The sequence below is a fragment of the Orycteropus afer genome, unplaced genomic scaffold (assembly GCF_000298275.1).
Source record: "Orycteropus afer afer isolate SDZICR_OR568_19922 unplaced genomic scaffold, OryAfe1.0 scaffold00036, whole genome shotgun sequence".
NCBI lineage: Eukaryota > Metazoa > Chordata > Mammalia > Tubulidentata > Orycteropodidae > Orycteropus > Orycteropus afer.
In genome coordinates this window covers 7,059,615-7,084,240 of record NW_006921623.1, presented here as the reverse complement: position 1 = coordinate 7,084,240, position 24,626 = coordinate 7,059,615, and positions in this window count along the sequence as shown.

Below are 24,626 nucleotides of genomic sequence, written 5' to 3'. Positions count from 1 at the left end.
TGTTCTAGGGTTTTCTCTGTGTTTTCCTTGATTTGTCTCTCAATTCATTGAAGATACCTAAATATAATTCTTTTGAATTCCTTATCAGGGAGTTCCAGTGCTGCATCTTCCTCAGGGATGTGTTTTGGGTCTGTATCCTGGTCCCTTGTTTCTCCTGCTTTATCTTGCTTCTTTGTATGGATTGTGAAGCTCTGTTGTCTCCAAGGCATTGTGACATTTTTTGTGTTTATATTTAGTTGGTCTTTATGTGTTGGAGTGACTTGCCCATGATTTTCATTTTTGTTTTGTTTGTATGTTATCTACACAACCAGGGTACTGTGCTCCTCCATTTGCTAGTTGATAGCACGTGTACATTCACCACCTATCTCCTTTCCTGTTGTCAGCCTCTCATATATCCCTGCCAACCTTGGCAAACAGAGCCTATTTTTAGGTCCCTGGAATCTGAATAAGAATGCTATCACTTTAAAATCTAAAATGATTGCCACTTATAAAGATTCAAAATGGCTGTGCCCTTGGTCACTTTAAATATCCAAAATGACCACCGCTTATAAACATTCAAAATGGCTGCATCCTCCAGCAGTGGAAAGTCAACAGCTCAGGTTGTCTCCTTCTTTACTGTTTCCCTTCCTAGTCATAGGCCACCAGCGCAGTCATCCCTGCAGCCCTTGGTGACCAGGGCTGATCAATTCTCAGGTCCCAAACATTACTTGGAAATATTCAGGCTATTGGTCCTGTCAGAGTAGCTGACAGTCCGCAGCTTCAACCATCTCTGTACTCACTGTCTTTGTTCAAGTTTTTCCACTAGTTGGTGCCTAATCCACTCTGTATAGTTCCTTTCAAAGCTCAGTGCTCCAGGATTATCTTCTGTATCCCTGTCCATTGGTTTTTCTTTTCTTTGTTGAAGAGGGTCTCTGTCACTTGTCTGCCTATTCTTCCATCTTACCGAAGTCCCTCTCAAGTTGTTTGATTTCTTGACTGGTGTTTCCTTTAGCACTCATTATGGATCTTAGTAAAATGAAATTCTTGACAATGTCAATCTTTTCTCCACTTATCATGATGTTGCTTATTGGTCCAGTTGTGAGGATTTTTGTTATATGTATGTTAAGGTGTAATCCTATTGAAGGCTGTAGTCTTTGATCTTCATCAATAAGTACTTCAAGGTATCTTCACATTGTTCAGTAGTATAGGTTGTTAATGAGTCTTTCTCCAATACTGTTGCCCTGTTCTTCTTCATGTAGTCCAGATTCTCACATTATTTGTTCAGCATATAAATTGAATAACTATGCAGAAAGGATAGAACCCTGATTCATACCTTTCCTGATTTTGAACTATGAAGTATTCCCTTGTTGTGTTTGAACTGCTTCTTGGTCTATGTACAGGTTCTTCATTAGCACAATGAAATATTCTGGAATCCCCATTCTTTACAATGTTATCCATAATTTGTTATGATCCACACAGTCAAATATCTTTGTACAATCAGGAAAACACATCTTGTCTTAGAGTTCATCAGATCCGCTCGTGTCTTCTGGGGACCCAAATAGAGTCTAGAAACCAAACCAAAATCAAACCCCTTGCCTTCATGTCAATTATGAATCATAATGACCTTACAGGACAGAGTAGAGTTGGTCTGTACAGTTTCCAAGAATATAATCTTTGTAGAAAGAGATTGCCATGTCTTTCTCCCATGGAGCAGCTGATGGGTTTAAACTGCTGGTTAGCAGCCAAGTGCTTAAGCACTGTGCCACCAGGGTTCCTTTTATGGGTCTAGAAGCACCTTCTAAATAAATGGATTTCCCATTATGTGTTTGGTGGTGTGTGGCCTATGGATGGCAGTAAGACCCATCCTTTGACATCCAAGAGCTCCAGTCACAATGAAGGTGACATAGCCTTATAGTAAGTAACTTTAATACAAGGCAGATGAAGAAATGTGCTATAATGGGTGTGCATTTAGACCACCAAAACATGGAGAAAAGGATAAATTTGATGAAAAGTTTTGGGGAAGATTTCTTGGAGCTTTCCTTCATTATATAGGTAAATCTACTAGCAAATAACCCTTATCTTTTTGTGGGGTAGGACAGGAAATTACTATTTTACAGTGGTTATTTCTATGTTTTGACACCTAACATCTTCCTTGTCCATTTCTTTTGGTAATGGGACTACACATTTTCACCACTCATTTTTCCATCATACTGTGGTAGCATGCATGGTGCTATGATGTTGGGAGTTATGCCACTGTATTTGAAATACTAGCAGGGTCACCCATGGTGGACAGGTTTCAGCAGAGCTTCCAGACTAAGAAAGACTAGAAAGAAAGGCCCGATGAACTTATTCTAAAAATTAGCCAATGTAAACCTTACAAGTCACAACAGAACAACACTATCCAACTCACTTGCTTTGGCTTGATCCTCAGGAATGATCAATCATTAGAGGAGGATATGATGTTTGGTGAAGTAGAGGGCCAACAAGGACATGAGAGACCCTTTGTGAGATGGAAAGACATGATAGCCATAAAGATGGACTCAAACATGTTGGTGGTCATGAGGATGATACAGGATGGAGCAACATTTTGTTCTGCTGTACATAAGATTGCCGTGAATCAGAGTTGCCTTGACAGCAGGTAGCAATGACACTATACAATTATTTTGGGGAAACATTTTTCCTGAAACTCTTTTTATCTTAGTTAGGTAGGTTTCTCTCCTTCATTCTTCCCCTCCAAGTGGAATTTGAGCCCCAGGGCTAAGCCATTCATCACATGCTATCCCCTAAAGTTTATTGACTCATTCGGATCACAAATTGGAGGATGATTACGTCATTACATAACTGCTAAACCACTGAGAATCATGGCCTAGCCAAATTGACATATAACCTTAACCATCACAGTCCACATTTTGTCAACTTGGCACCCATACACATCTCCCTAAACCATATGTAATCTTGAAACAAAGACAATTATGAAGTCACACTTGTGCCTAATATAATACAACTAACGTGTACAACTGAAAACACACTAGCCCCATTTACATCTCATACTGTATAAGTAACGGGATAAGAGAAGGAAAAAAAAAAAAAACATTTGTTATGTGTATAGTATTTTAAGTAAATAGCACATGCTATATGGTTTTTGCAAACCACACAGTCCTCTCATGCATTAGTTTCCTATTAATTTGATGCATGTTATATGCATGGGCACATTACTTATGTAGGCACATTATACACAAAAATATTATGCATATGCGTGTGTGTGTGTTTATAACCCCCCCCAAAAAAAAAACAAACTCACTACTGTCAAATCAATTCAACCCATAGTGACCCCTCATTGGGTTTCCAATCTTTCTTCCAAGGAGTGGTTAGTGGATTTGAACCACCAGCCTTTAGGTTAGCAGTCAAATGCCTTAGGCATTACACCACCAATGCTCCTATATACATATATATATACATACACATATAATAAAACAAAGAAGAAATATAACAATTACAGTCTTCATTTCTGCAACTGGTCATTGGTTGTAGCTGATTTTTAGAATGACTTCTTCCACTACCCATACCTTATTCCCTTTGCTCTCAGCAAGCCCTCAGCTAGTCATGTTCTTCACCTGGCTGGATGACCCAAACCTTCTTTCTTGAAGGGTCTGGGCCATTAGAAGTCATGTTGGAATTGACTTGTTGTAGTTTTCCTACTGACTTCAATCACAGAGCATGGAAGTACTAAGAGCTACCCTAAGGGATCTCCTGTGTTCCAGCATACTCTTCTTCACTGCCATTATGTAATATCAATCTGATTTCCCCTGGGTAGTCAGGATCAATCACAACAGGCAATATGGCAACTCCATTCTTTTCCTGTTAATCCAGAGGCATGAAGAGCCCAAAATAGCTAGGTGACATTCTTAATTTTCAGTTCAGTGGGATCAGTGTTTTGCCTCCTGGTGGGAACATTCTTCCCTCTGGAACTAAGATCTCTAGTTCCAGAGAGCATAGGGTTGTAGGGACAGGAGGCAAAAATTTTGCAAATGAGTCACTAGGGGTAATAGTGAGTGGTGCTACGGATATTTCCACCCCTCGATTCCTGGACCCATGAATCCCAGATATGGGAGAAACAGCACCAAATATCTGATGCTAATTTAGAGCATATATAGCCTCTTGGAGAACATTGCCCAACCCTGTGAAGTACTGTGAAGTACTGTGAAGTAGCTGGCTTTATAATTGTGCCTTTAGAAAACCATTCCATCAAGCCAGATGCTTCAGGATGCTTCAGAAACAAGCCAGATGCTTCAGAAACATGGTAAGACCAGTGAATCCCATGAGCATTGTCACACTGCCATACTTCCTTTGCTGTGAAGTGAGTCCCTTGATCTCAGGTGAGGTTGTGTGGAATAGTATAATGCATTCTGTAAGTCCACAGATAGTAGTTTTGGCAGAAGCATTGTGTGCAGGGAAAGCAAATCCAGAGTAAATGTCTATTCCAGTAAGAACAAAACACTGCCCTTTCCATGATGGAAGTGGTCTAATATAACCAATCTGTACCAGGTTGCTGGCTGATCACTCTGAGGAAAGGTGCCATATTGAGGACTCAGTGTTGGTTTCTGTTGCTCTCAGATTGGATGCTCAGCAGTGGCTGTAGCCAAGTCATCCTTAGTGTTCTGGTTACCTAGTGCCACTCTGACAAGAATATACACAAATGGGATGGCTTGAACAAACAGGAATTCATTCTCTTACAGTTCGGGAAGCTAGAAGTCTGAGTTCAAAATGCCAGGTTCTAGAGGTTGGGTGAAAGCCCCTCAACCTTGAACTTCAGCTCTGCCTCTTGTTCCTGGTCCACTGAAGTTGGAGGCATCTCTTCACTCAGGCAGCTACTGGCTGCTGAAGCTAACAAGCCCAAGGTCAACAAATAAATGGCACAGTCCTGATGTTACCGAACAACACAGCAGACCTTTGATTCAAGTCCACTGCAAGTCCCAGGATCAGCAGAGCACAGCAGGCTGCTGAACAACAATTTGGCTACATGCAGGGTTCAAGCATGCCATAAGGTAGAGGCCATTCCCAAAGATGCTTCTTATATATGAGAAGCAGACCACATCCCTAAAGCAGCTACTCAGCTGCTTGTGGTAGATCTGACCATGGAGTTGATTGCCAGACTCATCATCAACTACCACCAGCTGCCCAGCCACTCAACCAGGCCCAGCCAAGTTGGCACACAACCTTAACTACCACACTTAGTGAGTGGAAGTTCATGTTGCTGAGCCAATTGATAACTTCCATTCCTATCAACATGGCCACTTTGTTCATGAACCCTTTGGTCAGTGACAAGAGTAGCTGGAGAAAGAAGTTGACTTATATCAATAGAACATGTCATCCTATCCACTTGATTGTTAAAATCCTCTGCCAAGATCACCCTTTGGTGAACATTCACATGAAACATGAATATCTTCACTTTTTTGGCCCATTCAGAAAAGTCTAGTTACATTTCTTTTCCCCATACCTCCTTGTCACCAATTTTCCAATTGTATTCCTTCCAAGTCCTTGACCATCCTGCCAAACCATTGTCCACAGTCCACGAATCAGTATACTATCACACATCTGGCTATCTCTTCTTCCAAGCAAAATAAACAACAAGGTGCAGTGCTTGAAGTTCTGCCTATTGGGAGGATTTCCCTTCATCACTGTCCTTCAGAGAGGTTCCAGAAAAGGGCTACAGTGCTGCCATTGTCCACTTCAGAGTGGTGCCTGCATATTGCACTGAACCATCTGTAAATCAGCCACAAGTTCTTTCTTCTTCAGTCAACTGATTATAAAGAAATCCTCATGAAGCCATGGGTATCGAATGGGAAAAGGAAGGCAATGTGACAGGAGTGGGAACCATGAGGATTTGGGACACTTCCTCATGTAACTTACTTCTGCCTTCAGGTGCTGCTTGAGCCCAATCTCATATATACCACTTCCATTTCATGACAGAGTGCTGCTGTTAACTTTATGACTCTGTGGGTGAGACAACATCCAGTTCATGATGGGCAGCTCAGGCCACACAGTGACTTGGTGGCCCATGGTTAAGCATTCAGTCTCTACTAAGGCCCAGGAATAAGCCAAAAGCTATTTCTCAAAAGGAGAGTAGTTAACTGCAGAGTATGGCAGGGCTTTGTTCCAAAATCAAAGAGTCTATACTGTGATTGACTAATAGAGGCCTGTCAAAGACTCCAAACAGCATCTCCATCTGCCACTACCACTTCAAGAACCATTGGGTCAGCTGGATCATATGGCCCAAGTGGCAGAGCAGCTTACACAGCAACCTGAACCTGTTTCAGACTCTTGTTTTGCTCTGGGTCCCACTCCAATCCAGCAGCTTTTCAAGTTACTTAATAAAAAGTCTGGAGTAGCACACCAAAATGAGAGATACATACAAAAAGACTAAACTCACTACCATAAGTTGGATCCAACTCATAGTAACCTCTCCTTGGTTTCCAAGGCGTTATCACTATGGCAGTAGATTGCTCCGTCTTCCTTACAAGGAATGGCTGGAGGGTTTGAACCACCAGCCTTCTGTCAAATGCCTTAAGCACTATGTCTGCCTCCAAAATCCAAAGAGGCCCACCAGGCATTGTGCCTCTTTTTAAGTTGTAGGAGAGTTCAGATGTAGCAATTTATCCTTCACTTTAGAAGGAATATCTCAACATGCCCCCACCACCAGACTCCTAGAAATTTCACTAAGGTAGAAGGTGCCTGAATTTTTGTCAGATAAATTTCCTACCCTCTAGCACACAAATGTCTTACCAATAAGTCTATCAATGAGTCATTGATATTTCTTTCTTACTAGGTCAAACCAGCATAATGTCATCAATATAATATACTACTAGTGTGATGTCTTGTGGAAGAGAAAGGTGATCAAATTCCCTGTAAACTAAATTATGACATAAGGCTGGAGAGTTGATATACTCCTCAGTTTGGATAGTGCAGTTGTGTTGCTGGTCTTGCCAGCTGAAGGAAAATTGCTCTTGTACTCCTTTGAAACTGAAATCAAGAAAATGCATTGGCCAGATCAAAATAGCTGCATACCAGCTACCAGGAGTTGTATTAATTTGATCAAGCGATAAAACCACATCTGGCACAGTAGCTGCAACTGGAATCACTACTTGGTTAAGTTTACAATAATCCACTGTCATTCTCCAAGATCCATCTGTTTTTTTGCACAGTCCAAATAAGCAAGTTGAATGGGGATGTGGTGGGAGTCATCACTCCTGCATACTTCATGTTCTTGACTGTGGCAAAAATCTCTGAAATTCATTTAGGAATTCAGTATTGCTTTTGTTTTACTGTTTTGCTAGGTGAAGACAGTTCTAATGACTTCCATTTGGCTTTTCCTACCACAGTAGTCCTTACTCCACTTGTCAGGAATGCAATGTGGATGTTCTGTGTATATCTATTCCAATTTGTATTATGGAAACTGGGAAAATCACTATAGGATAGGTTCAAGGATCCAGTGGATCCACTGTAAGGTAGACTTGAGCTAAAACTCTGTTAATAAACTGACCTCCATATGTCCCTACTCTGGCTAGTGGGCCACAGTGATGTTTTGAGTCTCCTGAAGTTAGTGTTCAGACCAACGCCTGGTAATCTCTGAAAAGTCTGATTATATCCTTTTCCCCAATGAATGGTCACTCTTCTAAAAGGCGATAGATCTCTTTGGGAAAGGCTGGAAGAAAGAATAACAGTATGAATTTTTGGCAGTGCAGCGAGGTCATTTCTCAAGGGGACTCAGCCTCCCTTTCATTCAAGGTGTTTGAGTCTGTAAATTGGCTCAAGTCTGGCAACTTATTAAGCAGACGTGACTCTCTGTTCTGATGATTAAAGATAGACTGCCATTCACTTGACCTACAATTTTTCTCCTTATACAGATCAAGTAAATATACCCTCTCCTCACTTATTGACATGTTTAGGTTCCAAAGACCAGATTGTTATGTAAATATCAGTGTTTATGTGAAAATGGATGATGACCACATCAGATCACAAACTGGAGGTTGATTACATCATTACAAAACTGTTGAACCACTGAGAATCATGGTCCAGCCAAGTTGACACATACCTTGACTATCAAAGCCAGTTTTACTTTCTTCTAGCATCTCTGGTTTGTTACTGCCTGCTATACGTTGCTAATGTGAATAATAGTCAGATAGTAGATTTTTTACTATTGTTGTAAATGAGAAATGTTGGATGATAAGATAGTCAATAAATGAGGAGAGGGTGTATTTAGTAGATTTTCCAACAATTTCACTCTTTGGGACACCATGAGTAAGTAGCCAAAGCCACCAGTCTATATGAGTCAGACTATTCTCATTACTGCTTTGACTTTACTGTCCATTATGACAACCACACCCACTTTGTCTTTGTTGAAAAAGTGCAGCCAGTTGGCCCCTACCACCACAGGGTCCAATCAGTCCCAGTGTGGTTAGGTGTCTTAATTCAATTAGGGCAGTTCCCACTGTCAAATCTGACTTACATAAAATAGCAATCATAGTGCTCTTCAAGGATGCTAGATTTTCCTTCACAAATGTGTTCCTCACTATTATAGTAAAAGATGTGTCCTCTGGACATTCCATGGATGAGTTTGTGGGTCCAACCTGAAAAATGCACTCTAACATGTCAATTTCTGTAAGCCTTTGAATACCTTCTTCTACAGTATACCAAGGTAGGTCTGGCACTTCAAATTGATTTAGTGTAGGCTACCATTTAATTCATGCTTCAAATAAACTATTAAATTCTTTTCTAACCTCTTGAGCTGAAACATTGAATGAAGAATCTGTGATATAAGCTTAGTGAGCTCATATCAATAAACAGATGGATCCAACTTTATGTTCCTTGCACCATTAATCCACACCCTTAATAGCCATTCCCATACATATTCTGCAGGTTTTTGTTTGTATATATTAGAAAAGTCAAGCATTCTGTTAGAGTGTAGTGGACCTTCTCCTGGGTCACACTTTTCACTTCACCTCTTGGGGCTCACTGGGACTTAAGATGACTTATAATTCTAGAAGCAAAAATGGGTGGTGGGGTGCATCCTGGAGACATTCAGAAATATTTTGTAAGGCATCTGCCTCAAGTGTTGCCCCAGGCACCATCCCAGGTGATATCTCAGACAAAGACTCTTCAAGCATATTTGGGTTCATCTCATCAGATAGGGGTGGAAGTTATAATGGTTTTACTGGGGAGTGTGGTTTAGCAAATTAAGATGGAGTAATCTCTTCAGATGGGACTAAGAGGGCTGGTTCTGTTGGCCCAATGGAATTTAGGGGCTCAGTGTCCCCAGCTTCCTGATTATCTGCCCATATGTCTCCATCCCAAGTTTCTGGATTCTTTTTCTTCCCAATCAATGGCCTCACTTTAACTTCAGAAATGATTTGAGGTTGGGAATTCAATAGGTGTTGTAATTTAGCCACTATTACTGTAAGACTTCGGGTTTGCTTTTCAGCAATATCAGTTCTGTTACTCCAAAAATAAGGCTTTTTCTCAGAGCACAAGTGGCAACTTTCAACTTTTTTATACCGTGCTTGAGTTGTGTTTATCAAGCCCTGAGTTCATCTCTTTCTTTTACCACTTTGCCTAATGAAAGTAGGACCAATTAATCAGCTTTCTTATACTTTCCATTCTGACAAGGTTGTAGAAAAGAAACCAGTATGTAATCACTTAGCAATCTCACAAGCATTTGATCCATTGTTGGGTCAAATATTTCACATATTTCTATTGCCACCTTATGCCATGGATTATCAGAGTCATGAGCACTTTTAAGACTAGCTAGACTTAAGAATCAATTTAGAAAACTCAACTTGCAATTTTGTTTCTCTGGAACCACTCTTGGTATCAGGTATCTTAGGCTGGGCTCTCTAGAGATGCAAAACCAGTGGAGCTTATGTATATATATATAAAGAGAGATTTATCTTAAGGAAATGGCTTATGCAACTATCAAGGCTGGCAAGTCGCAAAATCCATAGGTTACGCATCAGGCTGGAGTCTTCTGACTCACCTGGTTGCAAGGACTGATGAACTCAAAATCTTAGGTAAGAAGGGGTGAGCTGCTGGCTCATATCTCAAGAACCAGGGACCAGAGGATGACAAGCTGGATGCAGGATCTAGAGTGAGTGATGTTTGTCAGAACATCCACATGTATTGGATGCAGACCACACCCCCAAGGAAATTCCCTTTCAGATAATTGGCTGCTCACATCAAATCACAGAATGGAAGATGATTACATCAGATCACAAAATGGAGAGTGGTAACATCACTACACATATGCTAAACCGCTGAGAACCATACCTAGCCAAGTTTACACATAGCATTAACCATCACATCCTTCTATGTGCAAAACACTGTACTCAATGCTTTTAACTATAGCTTCTTATTTGATAGGTGGCTATTACTGTCTATACCTTCCAGATGAAAAATCTAAAGCTGAGAGAAGTTGAGACTATGGGAGTGAGGAAGCTTACTTGAATAAAGATTTAGGAAGCTCAGGCAGGGGCTGAGGAAAAAAATCAGGCCTTAACCCAAAAAAGAAGTTTCAATAAATAATGACAAGATCCTCTCCTATCATCTTAGCTCTTTTTTTCCCTGTCATTTCTATTATGGCTATTAGCCCTCTCAAGGGCATGGGGAGGGGGAAGGACTCATTTTGTAAGTAGCTAAACAAATTCTATGGGCTGGTAGATTTGTACCTTTATTTGCAAGGCTATAGTGATTTCTGCGAGATATTTGCACAGAGTCACCAGGTCACCTGAGTAAGATGGAGAGCAACTGCATGGGGATGACAAATGCCTGGAGTGATCATGGCAGCCTGCTGAAACTCATGCAGTCTCTTGTAAGACCAGAAGACATTTCTAATTCAGCTCTTGACCTGCCCTGTCTGTGCTAGGGGATGCTCTGGGTAAGGGAGAGTTAATGACTAACCTCCTTCAAGAAAGAAAAAGGCTTCAATAACAAAACCCAACAGCATGGAGGGAAGAGACGCAAGTTACCAACCACAGAAGCTTAAAAAGGAACCCACCCACAGCTCCCGCTACAAATGCTTTTAGCCGCACGTTAAATCTTCCCTCTAATGGCACCCTCTGTTAAACGAGATATGTCACCCGACCTGAGGAGGCTGACTTGAAAGGCAAATAGTTGGAAGTGATTCCACACGTTATTAGTGAGAGCTGTTCTCACATTTCCGGCAAAAATAATGGAGCTGAGGTCTGAAGAGATGACTAATACTTCCCCATTACTGTCCTGAGGCCGGGCATTACATTGTAATCCCAGCCACTCAGCTGGCTCTTCAAGCATATTTTTCGATGCTTGTCCTCTGGGCGCTTTCTGCAGGATGGCTCTGTTAATGTTAACCTGGGCTGCCCAGACTATTGTAATGAGGAGGCTTTCCTTTACAGGCATCTCTCATCTCTCTGGGGCCAGGGGAGGTGGGTAAGGGCCACCTAGATCAGAAATGGCCCATTTTGATGATCGGAGTTGTTCCCCTGTTGCGAGGAGGGCTGTATCAAACCTGTCCCAGACACACGGGAATCCTAATTTCTTGATCCTAATCTTGGTCCTAATTTTATCCAGACTTCTACCATCCTCTTTAATGGCCTTTATGGGTATTTTATAGGACTTCTTGTTGGGAAATTCTTGAGTTTAATCTTAAGCTCTACTGTTAAAATGTTAGCTTATGTGTCCATTTTCTTTTTCTAGTAGAATAGAAGATCATTAGAATTTATAATTCAAAATTAAGAAGGACCTTGGAGATCACCAACTGATTGCAATTAATAGAACTGTGCCCCATCAGGGTTTCAGTAGCTGATTTTTCAGAAGTAGATCACCAGATCTTCCTTCTGGGGTACCTCCGTGTGGAAATGAACCTATAACACTTTGGTTCTTGGCAGAGAACATTAACTGTTTGCACTGCCCAGGGACTCAGGTATTAACATTAAAAAACAAAACAAAAACTTAAACCCACTGCCCTTGAGTGGATTCCAACTCAACTGTACAGGACCTAGTAAAACTACCCAATAGGATTTCAAGGTTGTAAATTTTTACAGAAGCAGACTGCCTCATGTTCCTCCTACAGATTGACTGGTGGGTTTAAACCACTAACCTTTTGATTAGCAGCTGAATGCTTTAACCACTGCACCACCGGAGCTCCTTGGCAATCAACATTAGCCAGTGTTTATTGAAGACTTACTATGTGCCAGTCTCTATGCTAGGAGATTTGCTCCTTTAATGCTCACAGCTGGTACAACAATGGCTTGTGTGACTAATGACCTTGGTGCTGGTGCATCTAATGGACATTTTTCATTCCTCATTTCCTTTGATTTCTCAGTGGTATTCAGCCCTCTGGACCACTTCTGCTTTATTTTGAAACACCCTTCTCCCCTGTCTGTGATGCTACGTTGTTGTTGTTGTTAAGTGCTGTCAAGTCAGCTCTGAGTCATAGTGACCCTGTGTAGAATGTTCCTTGATCCCGTACCATCTTCACAGTCCTTGCTATGCTTTAACCCTGTGTTGAAGCCACTGTGTCAATTCATCTCATCAAGGGTCTTCCCCTCCTTCACTGACCTTCTACTTTACCAAGCATGACATGCTTCTCCAAGGAATGGTCCCTTCTGATAACATGACTGAAGTAGGTGAAACAAAGTCTGGCCATTCTTACTTCTGGAGTTTGTTTTCTGGCTGCACTTCCAGGACAGATTTGTTTGTTCTTCTGGCAGTCCATGGTGTTTTCAGTATTCTTCACCAACACCACAATTAAAAGATACCAATTCTTCTGTTTTCCTTATTCATTGTCCAGCTTTCACATGCATATGAGGTGATTGAAAATATCATGACTTGGGTTAGGCGCACCTTAGGCTTCAATGTGACATTTTTTCTTTTCAGCACTTTAAAGAGGTCTGTTGCAGCAGATTTGCCCAGTGCAATATTATGTTTGATTTCTTTTTTCTTCTTTTTTTGTTTTTATGTCTGATTTCTTGACTGCTGCTTCCATGGATGTTGATTGTGGATCCAAGTAAAATGGAGTCCCTGACAACTTTAAACTTTTCCCCATTTATCATGATGGTGCTTATTGGCCCAGTTGTGAGGTTTTTTTGTTGTCTTTATGTCATGGTGTAATCCATACTGAAGACTATAATCTTTGGTCTTCAACAGTAAGTGCTTCAGGTCACTTTTAGCTCAGCAAGCAAGGTTGTATCATCTGCATATTGCAAGTTGTTAATAAGTCTTTCTCCAATCCTGATGCCATGTTCTTTTTCATATAGTCCAGCTTCTCAGATTATTTGCTCAGCACACAGATTGAATCAATATGGTGAAAGGATACAATCCTGACACACCCCTCTTGGTTTTAAACCATGCAGTATCTCCTTGTTCTGTTTGAATTATAGCCCCTTGGTGTATGTATAGGTTACTCACGAGCACAATTAAGTGTTCAGGAATTCTCATTCTTTTCAATGTTATCCATGATTTGTTATGATCTACACAGTCAGTGTAGACCCAGGCAAAGAATGATGACAAGGACCTTTCCTAAGAGCCAACAGAGAGGAAAAGCCTTCTCCAGCTGGTGCCCTGAATTTGGACTTCTAACCTCTTAAACTGTGAGAGAATAAATTTGTGCTTGTTAAAGCCATCTGCTTGTGGTATTTCTGTTACGGCAACACTAGATAGCTAAGACACTCTCCAAAGGCAATCTTGTCTATGTGATTGGCTTCAATTATGACCCATATGTAAATGACTCCCTCATTTGTCTCCCATCTAGACCTCTCTTGTACACTCTAAAGCTGTAATACCAAATCCATTATTTTCATTCTCAGACATGACCCTCTCCTGCTATTCTCTTTCTGCATTAAAAAAAAAAAAAAAAAAAGGCAAAGTTCCCTTTGCACAAGCTAGAAATCTGAGGTGGGGGGCTCCCCCTCTCTTTGCCCTTATCCAGTTGATCACCAAGTCTTTGCTGATTTTACTTTCTAATTATTTCTTGACATTCTTCCTTTATTCTCAGCCACTACCCAGGCCAAAGACCATCATTTCCTCCTGTTTACAGCTTCCTCCCTCACCTCACTCCTGCAGGTCCCTTCAGGCTCTCTTTACACAGCACTCACAGGAACTTTTTCAAAACTCAAAGTTGACCATGCTGCCCTCCCTGGCTGAAATACTGCACTGGTTTCCCATTGCTACTAAGGTGTAGACCAAATCCTTACCAAATCCTGCACTACGTTGGGCTGGCTCTTTCATTGGCCTCATTCCACACTGTTCTCTTCTCACTTTCTGTGCTCTGGCATATGCCTTCCCTCAATTCCTTAGTTCAAGCTCCCTCCTGCCTCAGGAGTTTTGCACATGCTGCCACTTCTGAAATACTCTTCTTTCCCCCTTTCCCAAGTTAACTTCAAGCCCACCCTTCAGTTCTCAACTTGCATAAATCCCTTGATGGAGTGAGCTTTCCATGACGTTGAGGATCAGATGAGGTTTCTCTGCCATGCAGTCTGCTTCCCACAGTATATATCCATTGCTTGAAACAGTGTTGGCCTCAGATATCACTGTGCAATTATTTGCTGATGAATTTTCTTCTCTAAACTCAATCATCAACTCTGAGGGCTATTTCTCAGATCCTCCTGAGGGGCCCTTATTTTCTGATGAGAAAGGAGGAAGAGCATCCATTCTCAGATGCCAGGTGAAAGCTCTAGGAGAGTTTGGGATTTCTAGACCTGATGGAATCCCTAAGATCTCTGGTGGCATAGTGCCTAAGGCATTTGACTGCTAGCCAGAAGGTTGGTGGTTCAAACCCATCAGCTCCACAGAAGGAAAACTGGGCAATCTACTTCTGTAAAGATTTACTGCCTCAGAAACCCAATGGGGGTCGCTTTGAGTTGAAATTGACTCATTAGCATTGAGGTTTTTTTTTTTTTTTCTTATGGAGTCCCTGGGTGGTGCAAATAGTGAATGTGTTTGACTGCTAATTGAAAGGTTAGAGCTTTGAGTCTATCCAAAGGCCTCTCGAAGGCCTCTCAGAAGAAAGGCCTGACAATCGGCTTTCAAAAATCAGCCACTGAAAACCCTTGGAGCACAATTCTACTCACACACATGGGGTCACCATGAGTTAGAATTGACTTGAGGACAGCTAGTATTTTGCCTCAGCAGCCATGAGCCCCTCTCAGATTTTCCCTGCTGCCTTGGGCCCCTTCTTGAGTCTTGCAGTCTGTCAACAGGTAGGCCCTGCAAATGCCCCTAGCATTCTTGCTGCTGATTTTCAGGGCCCATACTACTGGTGAAGGAAAATTCAGAAGGCTGGCCTGGCCTGGGAAAGGAGAGGGCAGGTCAGCCTCAGGAATTTTGTTACTGGGTTGTCTCTTTTCCCTCTCTGCTCTCCATAGACGGACATGAGAGTCCAAGATGCAAGGAATAGCTCTGTGCCTCTTGCCCTTGCAGCCCCAATACACCTGCCTTCTTATCAGTCAAGAAGCTCTGAAGTCCTTGGAACAATAGGCCACATGGGCTCCCCATGCCGCTCTGTACCCCTATCTTTGATCTCTGTTTAGGGGAGGGAGTACTTGAAGGACTGTGCTGGCTGCCCAATTTTCTTTTTTTGGCAAATTCCCTACACCTTTTGTGGACTCAAATGATTTATTTTTTCTCTTTAGAGCATTTACTTTCTCGTATATAAATATTGGGCTGTGGGGGATGGAACTTGTACTCCATGTATAGGAGCAGTGACAGCCGAGGCAGCAGGTTTATTTTTAAATAAAAATTGGAAAGTTACGAGGCTCCTGAGATTTTCTGCATTTTTATTTTTCATTCAAAAGGGGAAAAAAAAAAAAAAAAAAGGCAGGAGAGAAAAAAGGATGGGGAAAAATATCGCCTGTGTCTCTGCTTCCATATTTCACGGCTCCCTGTTTTCATGTCCTTTTCTCGCTTTGCCTTTCTTGGCATTTGGCATCTCTGTAAAGAAAAGGAAGGAGTGATTACTTCTAAGAAGGGAGTGGGGGTCTGTTCAAGCCACGCATTAGGCATGCAGCCCCTGAGCAAGTCGCATGCATGGTAAAATATTACCTTAATAACATACTCACAGAGAGCTATGTGTAAATGGTAACAGCTGCTTTTGTGATGACCGTGTTATAAATGATTGCAGCTCTGATCATTAATAATGCATTTGAACAATAATAACTTGATTCGAAGGAAGAAGTACAGCCTTTCATTTTTTTTCCTGGCATGTGAATTCACTCTTTCTGGTATGTGAAGTGATTGGGCCCTACCATTAAAGGGGCATCAGAGATGGGGAGCATGTCAGCTCATTCTTAGTCCATAGGCAGGGAAATGGGCCTTCTGGGGTCTACCCTAGGGCTTTTCTTACTTCTACAATGTTGGCCTCTCTGATAACCTGCACCCTCAGCCTCTTCACCTTTGCTGGGAGCTCAAAGCATCCTGTCACTCTGAGGGTAGATGGAAGGTGGACCCCTAGTGAGAAATCAGGATCCTGGAAGTTTCCCAGGATCCTTTGGTGTTGATTACAGAAAGGTTACTTTAAAAAAAAAAAAAAAAAATGTTCAGGTTACTTTCCTGCCTACAAGATAAGTTCCAAACTCCTTAGAATGTCATCCAGAATCTTTTAGAGTTCAGTCTCAAATACTTGGCCACATCTCCTGCCACTCCCACTCCACACTTCCCATCTAATCACCCCAAAATTCTCAGTTTTCCAAAAATATGCCCTCTATTGAAACCTCCACATCTTTGCATTTCCTGTTCCCTCTGTTCTGCCTGTAGAACTCCTTCTTATCCTTCAAGACCTGGGCCAAGTATGCCCCACTTGTCTAATTCCTCTGGGCAGAATTAGTTGTCCATCTGTGATCCTATCTACACTGTAGCATTTTGCACATGCCTCAACTATAGCATTAGTCACAACACATACTATACTACTCTATTTACACATTGTTTTTTCCCCTGAGCCCCTTATGGCCAAAAAGTGTTTATTAGTCTCCTTTATACCTCTATTTCCTAGCACAATGCTCAGTAATTATTAAATATTCAATAACTGTTTGTTGAATGAATAAATGAACAACCACTCCACTAAAACCTTTCTATTTCTTATGTTTGATGATATTTTGGGACCCAGATCCTGACTGGCATCATAGATTATTGTGAAGGTGTTTCTCACTGGGGTGGGCCTTTGAAGCTCTGTGATCCCAAGTTATGCCAGCCCAAATGTGCTCAGTAGTTACCAGCATTAATGAGGATGTAGTCTATTGACCTAGCCATTTTCCATGTTATTGAGGTGATAATTTGCCACTGCTTGCCCCTCAGAGTTCAATAGTTTCTTCTACAAATGCTTTGCCCCCTGTATCTCCTCCACCTCTCCTCTCCTCTAGTACTTAAACTACATGCAATTTTACTACATGTGAAAGAACCCCAATGTACCAAAGATATGCATGTTAGGTTAGTTACGGGTACACAGACCCATATTATCAATTCATTGGCATATGTTCATACAGAGTGCAGAATTCTATAGTTGTTTCTGCCTGCTCTTTCTTACCCTTGCTTTTTAAACTCTAATTCTGGTCCAGAGGCAGCTCTTTATTTTCCTTGATCATTAGGAAGGCAAGAGTCTTTCTCCTAACTTGGGGTTCTTCTGAACTGGGGCCCTGTACTATTATGAATTAAGTTCTCCATTCTCTGGATGCGAAGACCCCAAGGTTAGTTCCCTGAAACTGTCACTCTTTTAATGACTCCTTTCTGCTCTAAAAGCTTTTTCTTGCTTTCTGCTTTTTATGACTACACTCTAAAATCACTCTGATCTCTTCCTGTCCTAAAACTTCATCATCTTTTCTGAATCCATGTTTTCCCTACAAGTTCCTTTTTTTTTTTTTTTTTTTAAAAACAACTTTGACCTCAGAACATTACTTCCTCCATCTGGCCCTGCTTTCCATCAGATTGCTGGTCCAGGGGCTCATCTTCTAAACTAATTTCTCTCCTTAAAATAGAAGAAAAGAGATAAAAAGCATTTGCACATCCACAGACTCATGCCTTTATTTTATTTATTTATAACATGCCTTCTTCCAAAAACTGTTTGCAAAGATGTAAACAATATGGTAAGATAAAATAAACTAGAAGTAAGTAAAAAGAAGAAGAAGAAGAAGAAGAAACAGCTAAAGAAAACCAAAGCTAGAAGGTGGCGGTGAAGCCAGAAGTGAGGTTAGAATGCATTGTGCATGTCATGAAGTACTATCCACCTGCTGGTGGTGGCCTCAAATGTCACCATAGGCAGTTCCATGATCCACAGAAGAGGGAAATAAGATCAGTTACAAAATTCACCATCCATCAGAAAAAATGCATCTAAATTGCTTGGGAAAACCACAACTATATTTATAGTACCAAATCTAGAGAAAAATTTTTGCTCTGAGTCTGGGATGCTGGATAATGTAATAAACTAGGTTCCCTGCAGCATTCTTAGACTAAACACTGATGAATGTTCTCTGTGCAAATGTAGAAAAGAAGTTTAACAAATTTTAACTTAGTGGGGATGTTGAGAGGACATTTAAGCAACAAGCTGGTGTTTGAACACAATGACCTTGTAGATTCCTTTTGACCTGAATTTCTAGGTGTACTGACAGTTACAAAGCCATGTAAGATGCAATTCTTGCCCTCAGAAAACTTGCACTCTCTACAGAGCAGTCATTCTCAGATATGAGTGTAGAAGAGGACTAACTACCTGGGATAAACAGGTAAACAGGTAAACTTCCAAATCCTGCATTTTTAAAAAGTACCTTTTGGTGCTGATGCTGATGTAGATGTCTCAAGTAAAAAAAATTTCATGATGGGAAATTACAATATGGGTCATCAATCCACAATGCAAGGCACCATGTGCTAGGTATCACACAAATGCTAACAACAAAGTATTACAGGAGTCAAAAGCAGTGGTAGAATACTCTCCTTTTATGTGAGAGACCCAGGTTCAATTCCCAGCCAATGAACCTCAAGCACAGCTACCATCCATCTGTCAGGGGAAGTTTTGTGTATTATTATGATGCTGAACAGGTTTCAGTAGAACTTCCAGACTAACACAGACTAGGAAGAAAAGCCTGGTGGTCTACTGAAAACCAGCCACTGAAAACCTTATGAATCACAATAGTCCAATCCACAGCCAATGGTGACAATGCTGTAGGACTGGGCAGTGTTTTGTTCCATTGTGCATGGGGTCACCATGAGTTGTGGGCCGGCTCAATGATGTGTAGCAACAGCAACAAAAGTGATGGAGGAATCACCTCTGACAGGTATGTTAAGAGAAGGAGATGGTGACAGTGTTTGAGCTGAGCTCTGAGACATGGGTAAGATTTTCAGAGTAGATCCAGGATAAGCAGGGAGTACTTTCATGCAGATAGTAGACTAGGCAAAAAATCAGAAGTGGAAAAGTTCGATGCTTTTTCAAGGAATAGCAAGCAGACCAGACTGGCTGGAGTATAAGGTCTATGTAGAGGAAATAGTAGGAGATAAGACCAGAAAGGTAGGTTAGGGACAAATTATGGAGGGTTCTGAATGCCAGACTGATGAGTGTGAGCTTTATTCAGTAGGCAATGGGGAGCCATTGCAGACTTTAGAGCCCTAAAATGATGTGATCAAAGTAGTACTTGAGGAAGATTAATTTGGTTGAGGTGTACAGAATGGAATAAAGGGCAAGAAGACCACACAGGGTCTGATACATAAAAGGCACCCTATAAATGCTGAATGGAATGTTTAAATTGAGCAAAGAGGTGGCTGTTGCAATAGTTTAGGCACAAAGTGATTAAAACAAACAAACAAACCCTTATGGGAGTAACAATGAAACATAAAAAGTAAAGGGGGAAAGGTTGTGACATTAATAAAAAGGAAATTATAGACCATGGGTGTCTACTGTGTGGAGTGAAGGAAAGAAAAGAGCATTATTTGCTCTGAAGTTTGGTAATGCCTGAGCTACTGAGAAAGTTGTAGGTCTCCTCTCTATAATAAGAAAGTCAGAGGAAGCCCTGCATGTGGTAAAAGATAGTAAGTCCTTGAATTAGGAATGCAAATTAGAGCTTAACGGAGGGATCAGGGCTATGACACTGGTCTGGACGTTCAGTCTGGAAGGCAGACTCTTGAGCAGTGTCCCCAGTTAAGTGTTGGGACAATAATAGTGAGCCATGCTAGGAACACAAGAATGGTCAGGGAAGTATGGAGACTAAGTTAAGACAGGGTCAGGAATAGAAAGAAAAGAAGCATTTAAAGAAAGAAAGTTCTGAGAACAGTGCTGTAGGCTGCAGACAAAAACCCCACTGCCATCAAGTCGATTCCAACTCATGGCAACCCTACAGGACAGAGTAGAACTGCTCCTTGGGGTTTCTAAAGCTGTAAGTGTTCATGGAAGCCGACTGTGTCATCTTTCTCCCGAGTGGCTGGTCGATTTGAACCACTGACCTTTTGGTTAGCAGTCCAATGCTTTAACCACAGTGCCATCAGAGCTCCCAGACTACAGACAGCTTGGGGAATACCAGAGCTGAGAGTGCAAGATAGGATTTAGTGATTAGGGTACTGTTACTGACCTTGAAGAGAGTGGTTTAAATGATCAATGGGAAGGCTGTTACAATTACGGGCCCTAGACGACAATTCATATTGACCTATAGAACAGAGTAGAACTGCCCCATAGGGTTTCCAAGACTGTAAATCTTTACAGAAGCAGACTCCCACATTCTTCTCCCATGGCGTAGCTGATGGATTTGAATTGATGACCTCTGAGTTAGCAGCCTAGTGCTTAACCACCGTGCCAACAGAGCTCCTTACACATTATAGCAAGGGTCCTCAACCTGAATATATAGTTTTGAGATTATTTTTTCTCCCAACTTTACTTACTCCTTCCTTTGCTAGCTCTGGTTAGACCTGCCTGCTCTCTCCTCCTATTCCATATAAGTAAAGAGGCCAATTGCCTTTGGTAATACCTCAATGATTATGAAATTCCATCACCCAAGTAATGGAAGCAGATACAGCAGAAACAATCAGTTTCTTCTAAGGCTCTGTCTCCTATCTTTTCTGGTCGGATACCCTTTCATCTGTGCCCTGATTCTGTGCCAATTTAAATAATCTGTTTTAGTTTTGAGAGTTGCCTCTATAGCCAACTCTCCCTCTATAGTTGGCTCCCTCTATATTTATCAAGACCCTTTGGTTGCACGTGACAGAAACTCAATTCAAATTATCTTTCTTTTCATTTTTTAAAGAACAATTATCAGCACACTGAATTGAGAAATTCAGATATTACTGGATTAAAGGATTCATGATGCCATCAGATGTCTCTCTTCCTATGTCCCTACTCTGCATGATTCGGCTTGACTTCATTATTTCCTTTTGCAGAGAGGCCTTCTCCAGGCATCAGAGAAAGTTTACATCTCTAGCCTCCCCAACGTCACACAGATTCATACCAGAAGAAATCTCAGGGAAGAGTTCTGATTATCCAGACATGATCCCACGACCACCTTTGGGCCAGTCACCAAGGAAATTGGAATGATGATTGCTAGATCTACATTTCAAGGCCACCCTACTATTAAAGAGGTAATTGACAACCCATTCAAATCATATGAGATTTGAATTGCAGAGAAGGACTTTCCCAGAGGAAGGAGGAATATTGATATGTAGGGGTCATTTCAAGGAGTTCTGGTGGCATAGTGGATAAGGCACTTGACTGGTAACCCATAGGTCAGCAGTTCAAATCCACCAACCACTTCACGGAAAGAAGGTGGGGTGATCTACTTCCGTAAAGATTTACAACCTCAGAAACACAATGGGGGTTATGAGTCAGAAACGACTGGATGGGAGTGAATTTGGTGTGTTTTTTTTCTTTTTTTTTTTGATGGGGTCATTTTAAAACAATAGACTCCCAATCGATGACAAGCAGCTTCTCTGTCTCCATAGCAAGTTTGTGCCTATATCCCTTACTCACATTCCCATCAATGCCCCAAATTAGTGGCCTGAGAGCTGAATAGGAAGCTGAATACCAAGGCTTTCGCCTCTCCCCTCTCATCCTCTTCCTTTTCCTCCTCTCTGGGCTTACTTTGTGACAGCCATCACCTACCTGTGCAGGTGTCTCCTGATTTCCAGAGGCCTCAGGCTGGGGTGGCAGGGGAGGCTTAGATCAGGCCAGTGATGAGGTGGCTGAGGTGTGTGGGAGTGGAGGCTGAACCAGCCCAGGCTGCTGAGCCAGGCAAGATGAAGGTGCACTAAGGCAGGTGCCTGAGGGCAGATTGCCCACTTGCTGCCTGAATCCGGCAGGAGCACTTGGTGCCTTCTGAGGGCCTGTGTTGACTTGCTCTATGACCTTAGGCTAGACACTTAATTGCTCAGGGCTGCTTCCCCTCACTCTCCCATCTGGCAAGCAAGAATAATGACATGACTGAACAGGCAGAAGCTGCACTTGTCTCGGGGATGTGTTGATTTGGCGTTTGGTGCTATGGAAAATGGCCCCCAGTCTGCACTGTGCCTCACAGAGGTGCGTGGGCCTGGACCCCAACCTGCTTGGTAGACAGCAGGTCTCTGAAGATCTTTGACTTAAGATTTTCTGATTTCAATCTCCCGAACCATATTGTTCTTGCAGTTGAGCTGGGAAATGGATGACCCTTTTGCCAGTAATGTTTGAGAGTAGTTGTGATTTCCAAGGTGCTTAAAAACATTTACTTTCTGAGGGGGTTTCTAGTGCCAGAAAGGCCTTAGGTGCAGGAGTTTGGAGAGTTGGTGGGTTTTTATAACTCCTTATTCCCCTTGGTTCCCTTCCCTCTGTGTCCAGGACTAGAAACAATCACTTAAGTCTCTTGGGAAGTGTTTATTTTACACAACACAGAAACAACCAGATTTCATGTCAGGGATATAGTCAAGCCAAAGTTCCTCTCACATAGTGCAGTGCAGTGAATTGCTTAATACGGCCCTTCTAGCCATCCTCCTCCATTTTGTGATGTATTGTAAATCCTGTTCTCTATGGCTTTTTAAGGTGGGATGTATCTTGAGTTCCACCTTGCAGGAGGATGCGACTCAAGTCACTACCTTAGCTTCCTTGAGGGTATATATAGGAAAGTTCTGGGAAAGTTTGCTCTCTTGCTGCGGTTCTGCATTTCCTTTGTCATCGTCTCACCCCTGGACTTGAGGCAGCAGCCTGCTGATTTGGGTTTGCTTACTCCTGCAACCACATGAGTTGGGAGAACCCTCCAGACCACCCACAGACCTGGGACTTGCCAGCCTGCCCGTCTCCCAGCCTCCACCACCACCACCATGTAAGCAATTCCCTTGGAAGTTTGTGATCTGTGAGACGTTGCAGTGAATTATAGAACCCTACAATGGGAGGAAGATTATTGAGGGGAGGAGAAAGAATTGATGTCAGAGAAGATGGAGTGGCATAGCAGTTTGGAAAAGTTGGACATTTGGGACATCTTTAGCCTCTGCCTCATAGGGACTGGCCTTGTGCTGATCTTTCTAAAAGAAATTATTTAAACACATAGGTGGAGCATTTACTTGTAAATCAAACAAAAGCATGTATCAGTCTGTACACTATGCCTTGTCAAGCCCTACAGCCATGGTTCTCAATCATCCAAACTGAAAAATCAAACCCATTGCCATTGGGTTGTTTTTAACTCCTGGCAACCCTATGAGTCAAAGTAGAAGTGGCTGATTTTTAGGAAGTTGATTGTCAGGCCTTTCTTCCAAGGTGCTTCTGGGTAGACATGAACTGTCACCCTTCCAGTTAGCAGCCAGAAGGTTACTACTCTATAGGTTTTCTTGGCTGTAATCTTTACAGAAATAGATTACCAAGCCTTTCTTCCATAGTGTCCCTGCATCTGTATTTTCAAAAAGCAGATCAGGTGATTATGATATTGGTGATATACTAGATTCTGTGGAGGGATCAGATTCTGTGTGAGGTGAGAGGTGGGTGTGACTCTGCATTTAGTTCCCCACATGGGGGTTCTATGCCAGAGTACATTCGAATAAAGGGTCTCACAGGCTGAAAATAGTTTGAAAACTGCTGAACAAAAGCCATCTAATCACCTTGGCAAATTTAGAGTCCAGTTTCCTCAAATTCACACTTAAGGCCTTCCATTGTCCAATTCCTCTCAATGCAGTTTTAACCACAGCCAATTCAGTATCTCCAAAATATGCTTCTCACATCCTTATCTCTCTGCTCGTGTGGTTTCTTCCTTTGAGAATACAATCCTTTTCTGTCTCTGCCCTTCTAAAACTTCCCTCTCAAAAGCCTGATTAAGTCCTCCCCTTTCATGAAGTCTTCCAGGACTAGATCTCTGAGCTCCCAGACAGGTAGGCTGTTGCGGAAGCACAGTGGGAGGGGACAAGAAAAGAGGGGCTCTGAGTACATTGCTCCAGCACATTGTCTTTTCATTAAATTTGCAAATGTATTACTTTGTCATGTTAACCAGTAACGATTGCTATAAAATCAATTCCAACTAATTTATGGTGAGCCCAGGTGTCAGAGAACTGGCTGATTTTTTGGAAGTTGATCACCAGGCCTTTTTCTGAGGTGCCTCTGGGTGGACATGAACTGTCAACCTTCCAGTGAGCAGTTGAGCACTTAACTGTTTGCACTACACAGGAACTCCCTTGACATGACAGTGGTTACAGATAGGATTGAACAA